This window comes from Bubalus kerabau, chromosome 10, assembly GCF_029407905.1.
Source record: "Bubalus kerabau isolate K-KA32 ecotype Philippines breed swamp buffalo chromosome 10, PCC_UOA_SB_1v2, whole genome shotgun sequence".
Lineage (NCBI taxonomy): Eukaryota > Metazoa > Chordata > Mammalia > Artiodactyla > Bovidae > Bubalus > Bubalus kerabau.
In genome coordinates, this window is record NC_073633.1 from 60,181,183 (window position 1) to 60,200,966 (window position 19,784).

The window sequence follows — 19,784 nt, forward strand, 5'->3', positions numbered from 1 at the left end:
AATGTGTGATGGTTTCTGCTATACAATAATACAAATCAGCCATGATTATATATATATCACCTTCTCTTGAACCTCACTCCCCTCCCACATCCTGCACTTTTTAGTTTAAACAGTTTTATGCTCTCAAGGCAGGGGTACATGTGTGCTAAGTTGCTTCAGTTGTGTCTGACTCTGTGAGACCCTCTGGACTGTAGCCCACCAGGCTCCTTTGTCCATGGGATTCTCCAGGCAAGAATCCTGGAATGGGTTGCCATTTCCTATGCCAGGGGATCTTCGAGACCCAGTGATTGAACCCACATCTCTTTCATCTCCTGCATTAGCAGGCAGATTCTTTACCACTAGCATTATCTAGGAAGCCCCCAAGGCAGGGGTAGGGTGTGACGAAGCAGTTTGGGCCAGTTCTTACAGGTCTTGCATGGATAGTGAGTGTATTGACTTCCTAGGGCTGCCATTACAAATTACATACATTGGGTGGCTTAAAATAAGAAAAAGTTACTCTCTCACACTTGTGGAGGCAAAAAGTCCAAAAACAAGGTCTTAGCAGGTCCATGCTCTCTCGGAAGGATCCAGGGAAGATTCTGTTCCAGTACTTTTTCTTACTTTCTAGTGTTGCCAACAGTCCTTGGAGTTTCTTAGCTTGGATTCTACTTCAATCTCTGGCTCTGTCGTAACATGGCATTCTTCCTGTGGGTCTCTGTGTCTCTGTTTCACCTTCTTAAAGGACATCCATCATACTGGATCGGGGCTTACCCTATTTGAGCATCACTTCATTTTAGCTTGATTCCATCTGAAGGACCCTATTCCAAATATGGTCATATTCATAAGTAGAGTGTTAGGAACTCAACAGATATTTTGAGAGGACATATATCAGCTTATGACAGATGGGTTTGGTAGGTAAGGTTGGCATCCACAGTCTTGGTGCTTGTATCAAAATCTGGACAGAAATAATTGCATTTTATTCATATTGAGATTTATCAAGCTTCTTGGATCAGTGGGTTTATAACTTTCATTAGACGTGGAAAACATTTGGCTTTTATTTCCTCAAATACTTTTTGCATTCACCCCTCTTCTATTTTTAAGAGACTTGAATTATATGTGCTTTAGATCACTTGAGTTCCATAGCTCACTGACCCTTTATTAATTTTTTTTTTTTTAGCTTTTTTCTCTTCTGTTTTCCATTTTGGATACTCTATTGTTTTATCTTCAAGCTTACTGATCTTTTCTTTTGCAATAGCTAATCTGCTGTTAATCCTATGTAGTGCACTTTTCATTTTAGTCATAGCTTTCATCTCTAGAAATTCTATTTGTGTCTTTTTTTATTTCTCCATGTCTTAACATATTCAATCTTCTGGCTTCTTGAACATATGAAATACAGTTATATTAACCTTTAATATCCTTGTCTACTACTTTTATTATCTGTGTCTTTTCTCCATTGGTTTCAATTTATTGCTTTTTCTTTTCATTTGAATTCTATTTTCCTGTTTGCTTACATTCCTGATAATCTTTGATTGGATGCCAAGCATTTTTAAATTGTTGGGTGTTGTATATGTTTGTATTCCTATGAGTATTCTTGAGCTTTGTTGTGGAATGTAGTTATTTGGAAACAGTGTGATCCTTTCAGGTCTTTCTTTTAAGCTTTGTTAGGTGGGGCAAGAGCAGCATTTAGTCTAGGGGAGTCTTTCTCAACCTTGTCACTTGGCATTTTGGGTTGTATAATTCTTTGCTGTGGAGGATGGTGCTATTTGAGATGTTTGGCAGAATGACTGGTCTCTACTAACTGTATGCCAGTGTTGTGGTATACACAGTCTCCGTATACATATCTACATGCATACATATATACTCCGTATACATAATCTCCATAGTGTGACAAATAAAATTGTCTCCTGACATTGCCATATGTCCCCTGGGACAAAAAGCACACATGATTGAGAAGTTCTCATCTAGGGCTCATTTTTTTCCACTACTGAGGCCAAGCTTTTCTGAGTACTCCATCCAATGCTCAGGAATTACGTGGTTTTCTGCTCTGGTTAATGGGAACAGAAACTATTTCTGGCTCTGTCTGAGCCCAAAGAATAGTTCCTTCTAACCCTCTCAGATTTTTAATCCTGACCTCACGTGGTTTCTTCACATGAGTGGGCTGATTACTTAAAACTGAAGGCAACACTGCTAATCTCTAGAGGGCTCTTGCTCTCTGACTTTGTCTCTGTCTCTCTGGGCAGCTCTGTCCTCTTTGGTATTTTGCTCTGTAAATTTTAGGTGCCATGGCTTTCAGGCCTCCTAGCTCTGTCTGCTTTTAACTAACAGAGTCATCCAGGGTCTACCTACATTCCCTAATTTTGTATCACTGCCTGGTGACTTCCTCCAAGCAGTAAACTGGGAGTAATCAAAAAGCTCACCTCATCTCTTTCATTTTTCAGGGATCAGTGTTCTTTCACTGCCTGAGATCTAATATCTTGAAAAATATTGTTATATGCATTTGCATCGTTAAAAGATGTTTCAAGTGGGAAGGTAAATCTGGTCTCTGTTACTCTATCTTGGCTGGAAGCAGAAGTTGAAACTATTAACACAGATAAACTCTGAGTGCATATATGGGCACATGTGCAGATATACACTTATGGAGTAGGCTTGTCAATGTTCCTTGAGACTATTCATTCAAGAATTGTGGGGTACATTATGGGATCCAATGGCTGCATATGGCCATTTAAATTTAAATAAATCAAAGTTAGAATAAAAAATTCAGTGCCTTAGTTGCACCAGTCACATTTCAAGTGTTCCATGGCCACATGTGTCTATTTGCTACAGTACTGGACTTGGAAAATACAGACTATTTCTGTCAGCACAGAAATTTACATTGTGCTGCTCTAGAGACTCTCTTTGAGAGAATGAACTCAAGCTTGTGACTTTATTACTTATGTAAATATAGATTTATAGATTTCTTTCCAGCATTCTAGTCCTGTATAGCCAACTTTTGTGTGTCTTTACATGGTACCTCAAATGCATTTTGTGTCAAATTCAACTTAGTAGGGTCCTTCTTCTGCCCAGTTATGATCCTGTTCTTTCTCTTAGTGAATGGCATCATCTACTTCTACCCAATTATGCAGGCCAGAAACTGGACATTTGCTCTCACTCAGTGTCTCATCCTATCAGCACAGAGTTCTCATCTTAAAATTGCTAGTAGACACATGTTCTACCAGAACACCCCTTTTTCTGTCTTAATTGCTTCTTTGTTATATACCTAATTCCTGTGTAGGCATAACAGGTCTCTCTCTTCCCAATTTCCTACCTCCAACGAAAGTGCTACAGTACCATCTAACTTGAAGGATGTGGAATACTGGAGTCCTACCAAGATCCTGCAAGGAAGAGAACCAAACTTGATGCTGAATATTACTAATGACTATCAAAAAGTACAGTTGACCCTTGAAACATGTGGAGGTTAGGGGCACCAACTATAAAGCTGTTAAAAATCTGCATACAACTTTTGACTCTTCCCCAGTTTAACTACCAATAGCCCTCTGTTGATCAGAAGCCTCACTGATAACGTAAACATTTGATTAACACATATTTTGTACGTTATATATACTATATAGTATATATAATCATAATAAAGTAAACTAGAGAAAAATGTTTTTATGAAAATCGTAAAGAAGAGAAAATATATTTATAATACTGTACTATATTTATTGATATCATAAAGTTCATATCATCTATTTATAAGATGAATAGTTTGTCAGTATCTACATCAATAATGTCTTATAGGACACAAAGCACTGTAAGATATTATGTGTATTGCTAACACTAGACATAAAAAATGAAAAACTAGTATGAAAAGAAAATGCATATTTATTTACAGGTATAACAATTCATGCATAGATAATAAAATAACATACAATTGTTTTATGGTAGCCTAGTATAATCTTTCCAGTTGCTTCATGGTAGCCTAGCCTCTACAGTAATGAATGAATTGTTAATGCCATTTTTGTGGCACACAGTATTACAGTCGTATTCATGGTACAGTATAGGGAACAGTGTTACATTTTAAAAACTACTTACCTGTGATGATAGTCTGATATGCAGTTTCTCCAGTGATGAAAGAAATGGCATACTGTATAGTAATGTAGTTCTTGGAAAGCAAAGTTATAAAATTGTAAGGCATATATATTATTAATTTTATATTTTATCCTTTGTAAGGATAGGCTTTAATACAAGTCTTGCATGTAATATTCTAAAGAATGGCTACTCAAGTGATGATAAAAACAATGAGACAAGAATACAGTTCTTGCCTTACAGTTGTTAGTTTTTCACATAGATTTCACAAACAAGTGCAGCAGACACATTTATTAACTGTATGGCAAGATAATTATTTACTATTTTTAAGTGAATGTGAGTCATTATAAAGATGTTCATTCTCATCATCTTCACATTAAATAGGCAGAGGAGCAGGAGGAGGGGTTGGTCTTGTGGTCTCAGGGGTGGTGGAGGAGGAGGAGGAGGAGGAGGAGGAGAGGAGATGGGGAGGCAGGAGAAGCAGGTGTCCTTGGTGTAACCTTATGGGAATACATTGTAACTTCTGTCTAGGGTTTTGCTTTTTCATTTCTCTAAAAATGTTTTTGTGTGGCACCAATCCTTCTGCCCCTGTTTGCTTTGCTTTCAGTACCTGTATCGTAGAAAGGTCTATGTCATAAAAGAAGTCACAGTCTTGAATATTCAGAACCTTTCTGCCAGATGGTCAGAAGTCAATTTGTTTTTGCATTGATTCTTCTACATCTTGTTCATCAGCGTCTGGCACTGGTTTGGAAGCTATCATCTCTATCAAACTCCTATGTTATTTTCTCCCGTGTCATGTCTATTAACTCTTGAGTTCTCTGAAGATCGATATCTTGAAAACCTTCCCTTCCACATTTTTTTTTTTTTGCCATGTCTACAATTTCTTACATGATTTCTTTGACTGGATCTGTTGTAAATCCTCTGAAATCATATCTGGATAGTTTTCTCCAGCAGGAATTTATTGTTTTGAGCTTAATGACTTTCATGGCATTTTCTATAACAAAGATGGCGTTTTCAATGGTGTAATCCTTCCAGATTTCCATTATGTTCTCTCTGTTGGGGTTCATTCCATAGTGTTGATAATCCTTTCCATAGAATACCATATGCAATGAGCCTTGAAGGTCCTTATGACTCTCTGACCTGGAGGCTGAATTAGAGATATTGTATTTGGGGTCAAGTAGATCAATAAACTGCCTTAGGTGTCGAATTCATGGGGTTCTGGGTAGCCAGGGTCATTGTCCATTATCAAAAGGCAGTCCCTACTGGCAAGGTACTTCCTGACTTTAGGAATAAAGCATTGATGGAACCAATCCACGCAAAGTGTTCTTGTTGTCCAGGCCTTCTTGTTGTACAATCAGAAGTCTGGCATTGTCATTTATCTTTACTTGTAAGGGCTCAGATGTTAGCAGTTTTATAGATGAGGGCAAATCTTGATCATAAACCCAACTGTATTTGCACAAATCAGTAGAGTGAGCCTATCTGTTCCTGCCTTAAATCCTGGTGCTCACTTCTCTTCCTTTACTAATAAATGTCCTCTGTGGCATTTTTTCCCCAAGAATAAGGCACTTTTATCTGCGTTTAAAACCTGTCAGGGAGATATCCTTTCTTCTCAGTGATTTTCTTAATGGTATCCGAGAACTCGTCTGCTGCCTTTCAGTTGGCAGAAGCTGCTTTTCCTGTTATCTTTACTTTTTTTTTTTTTTAAAGCTAAACCTTTCTGTAAAAATATCAAACCACCCTGTGCTGGCATTAAATTCTCCAGCTTTAGAACCTTCACCTTCTTTTTGCTTTAAGTTTTCATATAATAACCTTGCTTTTTCTCAAATAGTATTAGTCTGTAGGTATGCCTTTTTTAGGGCTTCCCAGGTAGCTCAGTGGTAAAGAATCTGCCTGCAATGCAGGAGACGTGGGTTAGATCGCCGGGTCAGAAAATGGCAACCCACTCCAGTATTCTTGCCTTAGGAAATCCCATGGACAGAGGAGCAAGGCAGGCTACAGTCAAGGGTTGCAAAAGAGTCATGCACAATTTAGCAACTAAACAACAACAACAAAAACAATGCCTTTCTTATAACAATCCAGCACACACGTAAAAACTATATTTTCAATACAAGATAAAAAATATTTTGTGAAATGTGCAAGTTTTTTATGCCTGCTGGTGTAGCTTTTGTGATGGCTTCACAAATTTTTTTTTTATCTTTTTATAATAATCCTTACACTGGGTTCATTTATCTTGATATGATGGGCAACCACAGCTACAGACCTCAATCTACAGAACATAACAAGCAACTCAACCTTGTCTTGTAATGTCAGACTTTCCTCTGCTTCCTGGGTGCACTTCTAGCTTCACTAGTGTCATTCTATACGCATCTCCTGGTGTTATTTGAGGTTCACGGTAATGCACTAAGCACAAGGAAAAATACAAAAGAACTGTGAGAGATCAGTTTTTACTGCAGTACTCAATTTATTGAAAGGGTAAAATGCTTACATAGAGATGACTGGTGTCATATGGCATCTTAAGTGGATACTCACAACACTTGAGCTCAGCATAGCAATAACATGAGGTGGCCATGAAATTAGTACAGTAGTACAATATGTACTGCAGTTTATTTTATGCAGTTATGATTAAATACTGTATCTTTACATTTACATTTGTCTTGACTTTGAATGGTGCCATGTATGATCTGTTGAATGTTTGTGTAAGTTTTGATAAATTTCAACTTTATATAATGGATTTGTGTATATTTTATCATGTGCTATGTGCTTATTCGCTCAGTGGTGTCTGACTCTTTGTGACCCCATGGACTATAACCAGCCAGGCTCCTTTGTCCATGGGGATTCTCCAGGCAAGAATACTGGAATGGGTTGCCATGCCCTCCTCCAGGGGATCTTCCCAACCCAGGGATTGAACCCATGCCTCCCGCATTGCAAGTGGATTCTTTACCAGCTGAGCCATAAGGGCAGCCTAAGAATACTGGAGTGGGTACTCTATCGTTTATCCAGTGGGTCTTCACAACCCAGGAATCGAATCGGGGTCTCCTGCATTGCAGGTGGATTTTTTACCGACTGAGCTATCAGGGAAGGCATTATTTTATCATTTGTGTATATTAGTCACTTAGTCATGTCCGACTCTTTGAGACCCCTTGGACTGTAGCCCGCCAGGCTCCTCTGTCCAAGGAATTCCCTAGGCAAGAATACTGGAGTGGGTTGCCATTTCCTTCTCCAGGGGATCTTCCCAAACCAGGGATTGAACTCTGCATTGCAGGCAGATTCTTTACTGTCTGAGCCACCAGGGAAGCCACAGCGATAAAACAGACTAATATCTATATATATTTTATGCAGTCATGACATACCTAATCTTAATGTTTTTTGATGTTTCCTGGCTATGTGGTTCATCTGTGGATTTTTTCAAACTGCTGCGAATCTCCAAATTTTTTTCTAAAATATTTATTGAAAAAATATCTGTGTATAAGTGGCCCTGTGTTGTTCAAGGGTCAACTATATAAGAAGATATCTACTGGTTCATTATCACTGTGGATTATGAGTTGATTGTCTTTCTCAATCTGGAGAATGAGTTGCCTTCAACTATTTATTAGTCCTCCCTTTGCCTAATGTTACCCATCTTTGACTTGACTAGCTGGTGTGTGCAATCAAACTGTCATCACTTTATGGGGCATGGTGGAGTTCTTTAGCCATTCTCTGAGAAGAAACAGTTGATGCTATTTGATATTCAAGTATCTGGCCCAGAGCACTGATTTTTCAGTGCTTAACATAGTGCTTGAAACAGACAGGTATTCAAAAATATTTCTTGAGTGACAAAATGTGCTCTGCATACTAAATGTTTTATCCTATCAACTTTATTTTAATAATAAAGATTATTTTTAGAAGTCACCCCTAGAGAAAAGTGTGTAAGGATTGAAACATTAATATGGATTGTTTCAAGAGGTAGAATGGAGGGCAAGGTGTAGATTCTTAACTCTTCCTTTTTTGATTGCTACCAAAAGACATTTTTTTAACTTAATAAATTCAATGAATTCAAAGCAATAGCAATGGAAATTCTCCAAATGCCAAAACAAAAGTAGAACAAAACACTAGTGGCAGCTGGGTTCTAGATCGCTTGATTATATGGGGATCCAGACACTTCCTGATGTTAAGACTGTGGCTGAATAATCGTCCTAAAAAAGGGAAAGAGGAAAGATGAGGAGGAGGAGGGAGGCAAGTGATGGAGAAAGTGTCCTGATGGTTGCAGCTACTTAACTCTGCTCTTAGAGAAATAAAGGAGCCCAGACAACATGTAAACAAATTGATATGGCAGTGTCCCAATAAAGGCTTATTTACAAAATCAAGCAGCTGACCTGGCCTGGACCACACGATACTATAGTTTGCTGACCCCTGTTTTCAAGAAGGAGGGAAGGATTGGAGTAAAACTGGTAGCCATCTGGGGCTCCACCAGCCAATGCCTGCCTGGAACAGAGACGTCCTCTACACTCGAGTGCTTCCAGTGGTTTCTCATGATGGCTCTAGCTATACTGGTGTGAAAGGCTGATACTACAGCTGAGGGCTTCCATTAGCTACAGAGGACCAATCATACCTCTTCTTTGGGGAGATGTGTGACTAATAAATTCAGTCAAACGGTTAAAAATTTTAACGAATGAGCTTTACTTTGGGCATGTTATACAAAAGTGAATTTAGTTGTTACCAGCATAACCTCCTCACACTGAATAGATGAGGAACTTGGGTCAGGCAAAGCCAGGCCAGCATCCATTTAGCTGCTGTGGCATCTCTTCATTTGTCATTTTCCTGTGGATCTTGCAAAGGGTTTATAGCATTTCTCTGTGATGTCTGTATGGCTGTGGCTTTGCTGACCTCCTTGCCAAACTCATCATTTGAACATTTTTTTAAAAGTGCTTATGGTTTTTAATCAATTTTTTATCCTGAAGCATTTTTACAGGGTACAGTTGCTTTCCAATATGGTGTTATTTTCTTCTGTACAATGAAGTGAATCAACTATGCACGTGTGCGTGCTCAGTCTGACTCTTTGTGACCCCATGGACTATAGCCCACCAGGCTCCTCTGTCCGTGGGGGTTCTTCAGGCAAGAATACTAGAGTTTCCATGCCCTCCTTCAGGGCATCTTCCCAATCCAGGGGTCGAACCCATGTCCCTTACGTCTCCTGCACTGTCAGGCAGGTACATATAATCCCTTCCATTTGAGACCTTACCCACCCCCCAGTCTTACTCTTGTAGGTCACAGAGCATTGAGGACCTGCACTATACAGCAGGTTCCCACTAGCTGTGTGTTTTACACGTGGTAGCAAATATGCGTCAAACCTGAGCTCCCAATTTATCTCCCCCTCCCTTTACCCCGTCCCATGCCCACACACCCATTCTCTATGTCTGCATCTCTATTCCTGCCCTGCAAAGAGGCTCATCTTACCATTTTTCTAGATTCCATGTATTTACATATATATAAATACACAACATTTGTTTTTCTCTTTCTGACTTAATTCACTCTGTATGACAGACTCAAGGTCCATCCACATCTCTACAAATGACCCAATTTCAAATTTGTTCTTGGTGTGCTCTTTTCTTTGGGGCAATTTCATGTCTGCTCTGTCTTCACTTGGGCAGGGTCTCTTCTGCTCCCTTTGCTCTTCCTCGTACTATTGTAATGTTAAGCTGTCAGTTCATCCATACCATTGGTGCTATTTCTGTTGTGGGTCTGATTTCTCATGATCCACACTTCAGGTAGTTTTTCTATTTTGCTTCTCAGGACAAAGCACGCATATAGATAATGGTCCTGAGGCTCTCTTCTTAACAAAATCCACAAGAAGTAAATGGCAATTTGTTTCTCTCAATATAACCATAATGTTAGAGTGAAATATTTGGGCTCCTATTAATGACCTTTAAAATCATGACTGCTAGGATATTTCTGAGTCTTTTCATTTCAAAGCAACTTTTAAAGATGAGATCAAAGGGAGTGTGTCAACCCCTGACTGTTAGCAGCTGTAGAAGGACTGCTGCTGCTGCTAAGTCGCTTCAGTTGTGTCCGACATTGTGCGACCCCATAGATGGCAGCCCACTAGGCTCCTCTGTCCCTGGAATTCTCCAGGCAAGAATACTGGAGTGGGTTGCCATTTCCTTCTCCAATGCATGAAAGTGAAAAGTGAAAGTGAAGTCGCTCAGTCGTGCCCGACTCTTGGCGACCCCATGGACTGCAGCCTACCAGGCTCCTCCGTCCATGGGATTTTCCAGGCAAGAGTACTGGAGTGGGGTGCCATTGCCTTCTCCGGTAGTAGGACTGTCTGCTTGTAATTCTTCACTGCTGTCCTTTCAGCTGTTTCTCCTCTCTGATGCCCCCTTGCAGCGGTGAACTTAGGAAGTTAAGGTGTTCTGACACTGTCAGGCTGAAGCCTGGTAGAGGGCCTCTGGGGTCCTGGTTTGCTTTACGGTCGAGTATAACCTGCTGTTGACTCTGGCTCTGTTAGGGCCCCAAGAGAACCCTGCCTACCCTGAAAAAGTCTTAATAGAAGTAGAGAAAATTTTGTTGTCTATGATGTGGTATAAGACTTTTAAAATGTTCACCTTCCAAGAGAGTTCCTGTTGCTGATATTATTTATGTGGTTATTGGTCTCCTTGTATGCACTGAAATTCCACGGTGTCTTGGTTGCCAATATACACTGAGAATAATCATGAAATATTAACAAACTGACCTTTTCATGCTTGTGCTCTGAATTGTTCCATAATGTGGGCAATGTGATAAAAGGTACACAGCATTGTGTTTTAGATAAACTTGGAGAAGAATAAATATTTTACAAATGTAAAGCACCAGAAGAGGTGTGAAATAGTCTCCTTGGCACTGATCCCAGAACCTGACCAAAGAGAGGAATGGTCTGATCTGAAGTTGTTCTCTCATCCTGATCTTTTGAAATAAGTGCAAAGTCCCACGAGGCCTCAGCTTGCTAAGCAGCTAAGACGGGTTAAAAAAGAGTGTGAAACTCTTCCCCAAAGCATTATCCTGTCTTGGGAAGAAGTCAGGCTATTCGGCTTCTGTCTCTGATCACCGAGCTCCATTTCATAGGCTTTGACTTGAGAATCTTGAGCACCGTGTCAAGAGTGTTTAATTTAGTCAGCCTCATTAAGAAGGAAGAAGAAACTAGAAATCATAACAGGTAATAAGAGTGCTGTGGGCTTCCCTCTTGGCTTAGACAATAAAGAACCTGCCTGCAATGTAGGAGACCTGGGTTTGATCCCTGGGTCAGGAAGATCCCCTGGAGAAGGGAATGGCTACACACTCCAGTATTCTTGCCTGGAGAGTTCCATGAACAGAGGAGTCTGGTGAGCTAGTCTGTGAGGCTGCAAAGAGTTGGACACAATAGAGCAACTAAGCACAATAAGAATGCTACATTTCTTTTTTTCCCTTTGCTCAGAAGCTGTCAGGAATAGGAGATGGGACTCATTAGGACTACAGTTGAGGATATGCTAAACTGAAAGTCTCAAGGAATGGAGAGATCCCTGAGAGAAGGGACCTACTATTTATGGGATTGACCCTATATGTGAGATGTGGGATGGGGCCTTTTCCTAGCATGGAAGCCAAATTCAACCTCTTGATGGGATTGCAGGCATCAATAAAGAACACCTGGGAGATAACAAGTACCTAGTTCTTACAAGAATCATAGAAGAAGCCCATGAGGTTAAGCCATGTAGGTCCCTGTGCTCAACAGTATTCACTTAAGACATGTCTTCAAGTCTCTGTGCTGGACCCTGTGGAGCCCTTCCATGAGGTGAGGGTTTGCTTGGGAAAAGAACTCCAGGTTGAGTGAAGAAAGGAGAATCAGTTCCACAGAATAGTGAATTGAAGGAACACTGGACTCTTCTGATCTTAGGGCTTTAGACCTAGTTCTGCCACTTGGAAGCTGTGTGATTTTAAAAAGTTTACATTTCTGGACCTCACCTTTCTTTCCTGGAAAATGATGGAATTATAACTTCCAGGATACTTTCCAGGTCTAGGATTCAATAAATAGAGGCTGTTGGGATTCAAAGAAAAAGTTAAAAATCAACAAGCCAGGAGATTTAAAAAAGCCCTGCATGATCACTGATTAGCACAGCCCTTTGCTCTCTTAGAACTTAGTTGAATTATGTTATATGTATATTTTTTTTTTTTCCCCTAAGCTAAGCCGTTCAGGTCTTAAATTGGGTGAATTGCTGAGCAGTCGTCTCTTTCCCAAATTACGACTTTGGGTGAGTTGAATTCTTATGGTCAAAACTTACCAATCATTCCTCATGCTCTAGCCTGTGTCAGAATTTGTCATCCAACCAATTGTAGTCATTTCCTGGGTCTCTTTTGTAGAGTGGTCATTAAGTACAAGGTCTCATCTAGAAAGTACAAAAGAAGCTTTATATAAAGAAAAGTAAGTATGTAATCCATGTGCTGCTGTTCCCTGATTCTACATTCATGATGGCACAACCTCAGAATCTTCCTCAGCACAGCATTCCAATCAATCATTCCCAGTTAAATTTGGCTCATGGAATTAAACGCATGTGTCCTCTGTAGTCTTCATCTTAGCATTGCAATGACACCTCTGACAATTCTGTTTAACTCTGTATTCATAAAACATACTGTTTACAGACCACAGGGAACTCAGCCCTTTGTAACCCTCACTAAAATTTCCTCTGTATCTGTCGCCACATGACCATCTCTGCTTTGCTGTTGACTATGCATGAGAATGATGCCTGTTTCCAATGTGACTGCTAGTCCCTACACCATGGGGAAACATACCACTTCCACTAGCAAATATCTGTCAAAGGCCAAATTGATATCAGTACATAGCAGCTGGTGGGAGAGAATATGCTGCCAAATGGTTTCTATGGTTTCAATAACCTAATGAAATGTTTTGTTATAGAAAGATGGTGATTTTAGTAGAACACAATGGTTCTCCTGCTATATAGCCTGCAAATGTTTAGTAGTATTCAGATATACCAATGAAAATACCTGAAGACTATTCCTTTTTTCCATTTGGAAAAATTTCCAGTTGTCATTTCAATGTTAATAAATGGATCAGAATTTTTTTTTTTAGGACAGAAATTCAACTTTAGGTCACTTTTGATCTTTATTTACTTAGAATCAAGGGGGAAAAAAGTTGTTCTAAATTTTTTATCCAACAATAATAAATACAACATTGAAGATGTTGACTGCTGACAGGAAAAAAGCAATACTCCCAAACTATGTGTATTTTAAATTTAGCTCTTTCCCTGTAGACATAAACATGTCTTTTGAAGGATGTTTTTATGTTAATTTTCAATGAGCCATCAAGAAAGCAAAGGTTGGTATCTTTGGAAGGAATATGATTAAAAACAAAATCTTCTCTCAACCCAGAAATTCTCTTCACAAAGGTAATAAAACAAAGAAAACACTTTTATTATTGAATAAGCATTAAACTAGAAATGCCCTGTGTGTCACATGCAATCAGCTTTGAGAGATTTCAGGACAGAAAGGAATCATATCTCCTTATACAGCAAAGCAGGTATAACCCTTTACATATATGTTTTTAAGATAATGAATAATTGGTCCTCAAATGAGAGGACTCAACAACACCATTTGTCACACACAATTCATTCTAACTTCACCTGATAATTGGGGTGACCATCTGTATTAGCCAAATTGCTTTATTCAGAGGAAAAGCAAACTTCTCATCTCTTTATGATAAGGAGGTAGTTTTGTAACTCGGAGTAAGGTGCCCACTGAAATTAGGCTCATACCTTCTAATAAAAACTAAGAGATAAGAGTGCTGCCTCTTTGATGTTTGCATTTCAAACAGATGGCTTCCCTGTCCTTGAGAAAATCATAAAATAGACAAAAGGCTTGCTGACAAAAGGCCCATCTGGCCTTCAAAAGAATAGATATACATTTCAAAGAGATGAGAAAATACTTACAATTCCAAATTCTCAAAGAAAAAGGAGAAGGAAATCTCTTCTCCCATTTTCAACCAGGTCAGTTGTCTTATTTTTAAGCTGTGTTGAGTTGGCCAAAGAGTTTGTCCAGGTTTTTCTGTAGGATGTTAAGGAATGAACACTTTGGCCAACCCAGTGTTTGTCCTTTTTCACCTAAACACTTTTGAGTAGAAGGACTCTAAGAAGGTTGATCAGGACTGCCTAAGAGCCAGACTGAGAACAGAAAACAATCTACCTAGAGGAAGGAGGTCTTGGGAAGAAGGCGGTGGATCAAGTACATGTCTCACCTGTGTATAGATCCAAATAGACTTTCTGGTCTAAAGAATACTGTAGGACCAAGATGAACATGGACACTCAGGGAAGTCAACGTATACTTCCAGGAGCAAGAAACCAATTTCGCTGAAACTCAACTCACCACTCTATTACTGTTCCCTTTGTCTATGAGCTGCAACTGATATTATTTGATTCCTTTCCTTTGCCATTAAAAATATTTCATTATATAGTTTTCTTTCATTCTTTCTATATTTATTCTTCCCTTTGTCCCAATTTTTCTTCAATCCTTAGTTTACTACAGGATTTAGCCAATGTCTCACTCTTTTTTTCTAGTTCTGAGACTTCTTTTCTATTCATTCCTGATTATGTTTCTTATTTCCAATTTTTGTATACTTTTTCAAATTAATATGAAGTTAATTTGTGAGAATATGAGCTCCCCAGGGAACCTCTTGGGCATCTATTCTCTCATTACATAGCCTTCCTCCTACCTATTTTGACTTTGAAAAAAAATCCCATATAACACTTATTTCAATACATTTCTTGTCCTTTTAATGAAGACTTGATGCTATATAATGAAAATTATTTTAAATTATCTTCCAACTTTGTGAGTAATTTTCTTTTAGGGAGACCAGAGTATGGGTTCAATCTTGCCTTTCTTTTGAATGTCTTGGAATCTGGCTTCCTAGATAATGTATACTCTTGATTTGGCCAAGTTTCTCTTTTTCTGTCTGTTGCAAAACTCCAAGGTTATATGATTACTTTTCCTCAAGGTTTTGACATTTTCATTTAATTAACTCCTTATTTCCTGTTACGTAAGCAGTTTCCACAGATGACTATACTTTCAGAGAGAAACACATTTTGGAAGCAAAGTCCAGAATTTCTCAGATAAGGTTTTGACCAAATGTGGTGTCTTGATTGTTGATCGTCTGTGTCACTTGTATAACTTGTACCTGTAAAGTTTATAATATGCATCAAGATTTAATAGCTCATATATTTTCTGAGCTTGCTATGTGGTCTATTGTATAATTTTCCAGTTTTTTCACTCCTCCTCCAAGTCTGTATTTTACAAAAATCAAATGCTCAGCAGCTTCTTTCTAGTCTCCAATTTTCCTGTTGGTTTAAATTTTTTTATTAGCGTCCTAATGAGCTGTTTCTCTTGAATATGGTCTCTCTTTCCTCTGTTATATTCTAGCTGTGTTCTCTCTTGCTCAGTTGTGTCCGATTCATTGCAACCCCATGGACTATAACCCACCAGGCTCCTCTGTCCATGGAATTTTCCAGGCAAGAATACTGGAACGGGTTGCCATTTCCTACTTGGGGGGATCTTCTCAACCCAGGGATCAAACCCACATCTCTGGCATCCAGATCAGTGGCATCTTTACCACCGTGCCACCTGGGAAACCCATTCTATCTGTGACCTCTCGTCAAATTTTAGTGAAGTTTCTGGAGCATATTTACCACTTTCTACCTCATAAAACACTTGTTTTCATACATTTCTTACCATGCTCCAACTAACATATGGGTAGAAACTGTCTTCATTTTAATTTTTCCCTATGGTGCCTAACATAATGTTCGATACATAGGTGATTGATAACTATAAATAAACAAGTGAGGGCAAAGCCTGTTAGTCCTAATAAATTAACTAACATAAGACTAATCTTTAAAAATAAATTTTTCTCTTGTTAACGTTTAATAGAGTAGTCAGGCAGATAAAGAACCAAAATAACTAATTTAGTAGTGAAAACAAGGCAAGCAGCTCCGAATCATTAGACAAACAGAGACAAAGACCAAACAGGACTAATGTAGGTGTGTTTATAGGAATCAGGAGCAAATAAAAATTTGTCAAAAAGAGTCAAAGGCATCATCTCTCAACTATGAATTCTACATCATCAGTAGCTGCTGGTTCTGCTCGTTCATCAGGACAGCCTGGCCTTGATAAAGAGGCTTTTCCAATTGCAAAAGGAAGATGAAAACAGAATATGGGAAGAATCCATTTGTCTGACCTGTGTGATGATATCCCAGAAGGCGTCAGGGAGGGTGCTTCCTGTGAGTTCAAAGTAGACAATCAATCCAGGAAACAGGGAACTCACAGGTGTTGGAGGAAGAAACAGATGATCCCACCACCGTGCTCCAGATGCTCCTCAGGGTGCCCTTTGGATGGAGTTTTTCTCTGAAAACAAGTAAGAATGAAGCTTGTCAGCTCCCCTGGGCTGTCCTCCTTTCTAAGCCTGTCTCTTACCTCCTCTTGTAAGAAACTGACTTGAATTTCTGGGCCAGGTCATGTGAATGGTAGTGATTCCACTTTCTGACTTATATAGAAATGTATATCACTATTAAAAACACAAGCATATGAAATAATCCCTTATCTTGTTAATTACAGGATGTTCCCTGGGTTAGAGATAGGATATTTCCTCTGCTCTTAGTGACTCTTGTCTTTGAAAGTCACTTTCCTTTCTTTTGCTGGCATTGCTGCAGTCTGGTGTATGAATACATTGTCAACTCTCTTTGTACACCAGGAGCTTTGATGGCATCTCTGCTTGATCTCATTAAGAATGTGGATGCACTGTGAAGGTGTTGGTCTCTCAGTCATGTCTGACATTTTGCGACCTCATGGACTGTAGACTGCCAGGCTCCTTTGTCCATGGAATTCTCCAGGCAAGAATACTGGAGTGGGTAGCCTGTCCCTTCTCCAGGGGATCTTCCTGACCCAGGGATTAAATGTGGGTCTCCCACATTACACACAGATTCTTTACCATCTGAGCCATATACACAGATGCAATACATAGGTCTCTACATGGAGTCATTTCTTTTTGAAGGGAATCTATGAGAATTACCTTTAAATATCTTCTCTTAGCAAGCTTTCTGAAATTCTCACATTTGGAAAAAGTCCATATTTATATAAAAATGAGCATATGTTAGCTCTTTTGGTGATTTTACTCATTGAACAAATATCTGTTAATTACACCATTCCTAGGCACTCTTCCCAGAGAAGGCAGTGGCACCCCACTCCAGTACTCTTGCCTGGAAAATCCCATGGATGGAGGAGCCTGGTAGGCTGCAGTCCATGGGGTCACGAAGAATCGGACACGACTGAGCGACTTCACTTTCACTTTTCACTTTCATGCATTGGAGAAGGAAATGGCAACCCACTCCAGTATTCTTGCCTGGAGAATCCCAGGGATGGGGGAGCCTGGTGGGCTGCCATCTATAGGGTTGCACAGAGTCGGACACGACTGAAGCGACTTAGCAGCAGCAGCAGCAGCAGGCACTCTTCCAGGCACTGGAGATGCAGAGATGAACAAGATAATGATGGTCACAATTCTCATGGACCTAACGTAATAGAAAGAAAAGAGAGTGGTAGAGGTTGAAATGGAACAAAGATAAGAACATAATTTAGGATGATGTAACTGTTCTGAAGGAAACAGGAAACATTCAAGGTGATACACACTGATAGACTCACATCAAGGAGCCAACTGAAAGAGCTCCCAAAGACCAATACTGAAATAATCTGAGCAAGAAAATATATAAAGTAGCAGAGTGACGAGTGAGTATGCATGTGTGCTAAGTCGCTTCAGTCGTGTCCAACTCTGTGCGACACTATGGACTGCGGCCTGCCAGGCTCCTCTGTCCATGGGATTCTTCAGGCAGGAGTATTGGAGTGGGTTGACATGCCCTCCTCCAGTGTCCAGGGAGAGGGACTAGCAATGGCAGAACCTGATGTAGAATGAGCTTTGTAGGTTTGAGAAGCTGAACACCATTGTGGCTGGAACTAGTAAACAATGAGGAGAGTGGAAAGGGATAGAATTTGGGAAGTAGTGTCTCAGGATGATCTTTATTATCAGAAACAAAGCATTATGATTCAAGTTGGCATAGAGAATTAAGAAATAATCTATCTCATGTGGGATGTTTGGAGCGAGGGTGGACTCCAAGGTTAGTTGATTCAGTAGCTCAATGATGTCAGGTTTCCCCATCTTTTGCTAGGCCATCTTTTCGCAGTTTCCCTCTTAACCTCAAGCTGGTTGCTATATTTCAGCACAATACTTGCACGAGAAGAGAGGAGTCTGTGCCTTCCTTTCAATATGAGGAAGGCTTTCTCAGAAGCAATTCATCTATTTTCCTTTCAGATATCATTGGTTAAGTTTGGTCTCACATCCTTTTGTTAAAAAAGCTAGGGTAACAATGGAGTTACCATGCTTGGTTTTGTTAAGTGGTTCTCAAAGTGTAACAGTGGTATGAATGTTACGTAGGCACTCAGAAATACAAGACTTCAGGAATCAGATGGTGCTGTGAAAGTGTTGCACTCAATATGCCAGCAAATTTGGAAAACTCAGCAGTGGCCGCAGGACTGGAAAAGGTCAGTTTTCATTCCAATCCCAAAGAAAGGCAATGCCAAAGAATGCTCGAACTACTACCGCACAATTGCACTCATCTCACACACTAGTAAGGTAATGCTCAAAATTCTCCAAGCCAGGCTTCAGCAATACGTGAACTGTGAACTTCCTGATGTTCCAGCTGGTTTTAGAAAAGACAGAGGAACCAGAGATCAAATTGCCAACATTTGCTGGATCATGGAAAAAGCAAGAGAGTTCCAGAAAAACATCTATTTCTGCTTTATTGACTATGCCAAAGCCTTTGACTGTGTGGATCACAATAAACTGTGGAAAATTCTGAAAGAGATGGGAATACCAGACCACCTGACCTGCCTTTTGAGAAATCTGTATGCAGGCCAGGAAGCAACAGTTAGAACTGGACATGGAACAACAGACTGGTTCCAAATAGGAAAAGGAGTACATCAAGACTGTATATTGTCACCCTGCTTATTTAACTTATATGCAGAGTACATCATGAGAAATGCTGGGCTGGAGGAAGCACAAGCTGGAATCAAGATTGCCAGGAGAAATATCAATAACCTCAGATATGCAGATGACACCACCCTAATGGCAGAAAGTGAAGAACTAACGAGCCTCTTGATGAAAGTGAAAGAGGAGAGTGAAAAAGTTGGCGTAAAGCTCAATATTCAGAAAACTAAGATCATGGCATTTGGTCCCATCACTTCATGGGAAATAGATGGGGAAACAGTGGACACAGTGGCTGACTTTATTTTTCTGGGCTCCAAAATCACTGCAGATGGTGAACTGCAGCCATGAAATTAGAAGATGCTTGCTCCTTGGAAGCAAAGTTATGACCAACCTAGACAGCATATAAAAAAGCAGAGATGTTACTTTGCCAACAAAGGTCTGTCTAGTCAAGGCTATGGTTTTTCCAGTGGTCATGTATGGATGTGAGAGTTGGACTGTGACGAAGGCTGAGTGCTGAAGAATTGATGCTTTTGAACTGTGGTGTTGGAGAAGACTCTTGAGAGTCCCTTGGACTGCAAGGAGATCCAACCAGTCCATTCTAAAGGAGATCAGTCCTGGGTGTTCACTGGATGGACTGATGCTGAAGCTGAAACTCCAATACTTTGGCCATCTGATGTGAAGAGCTGTCTCATTTGAAAAGACCCTGATGCTGGGAAAGACT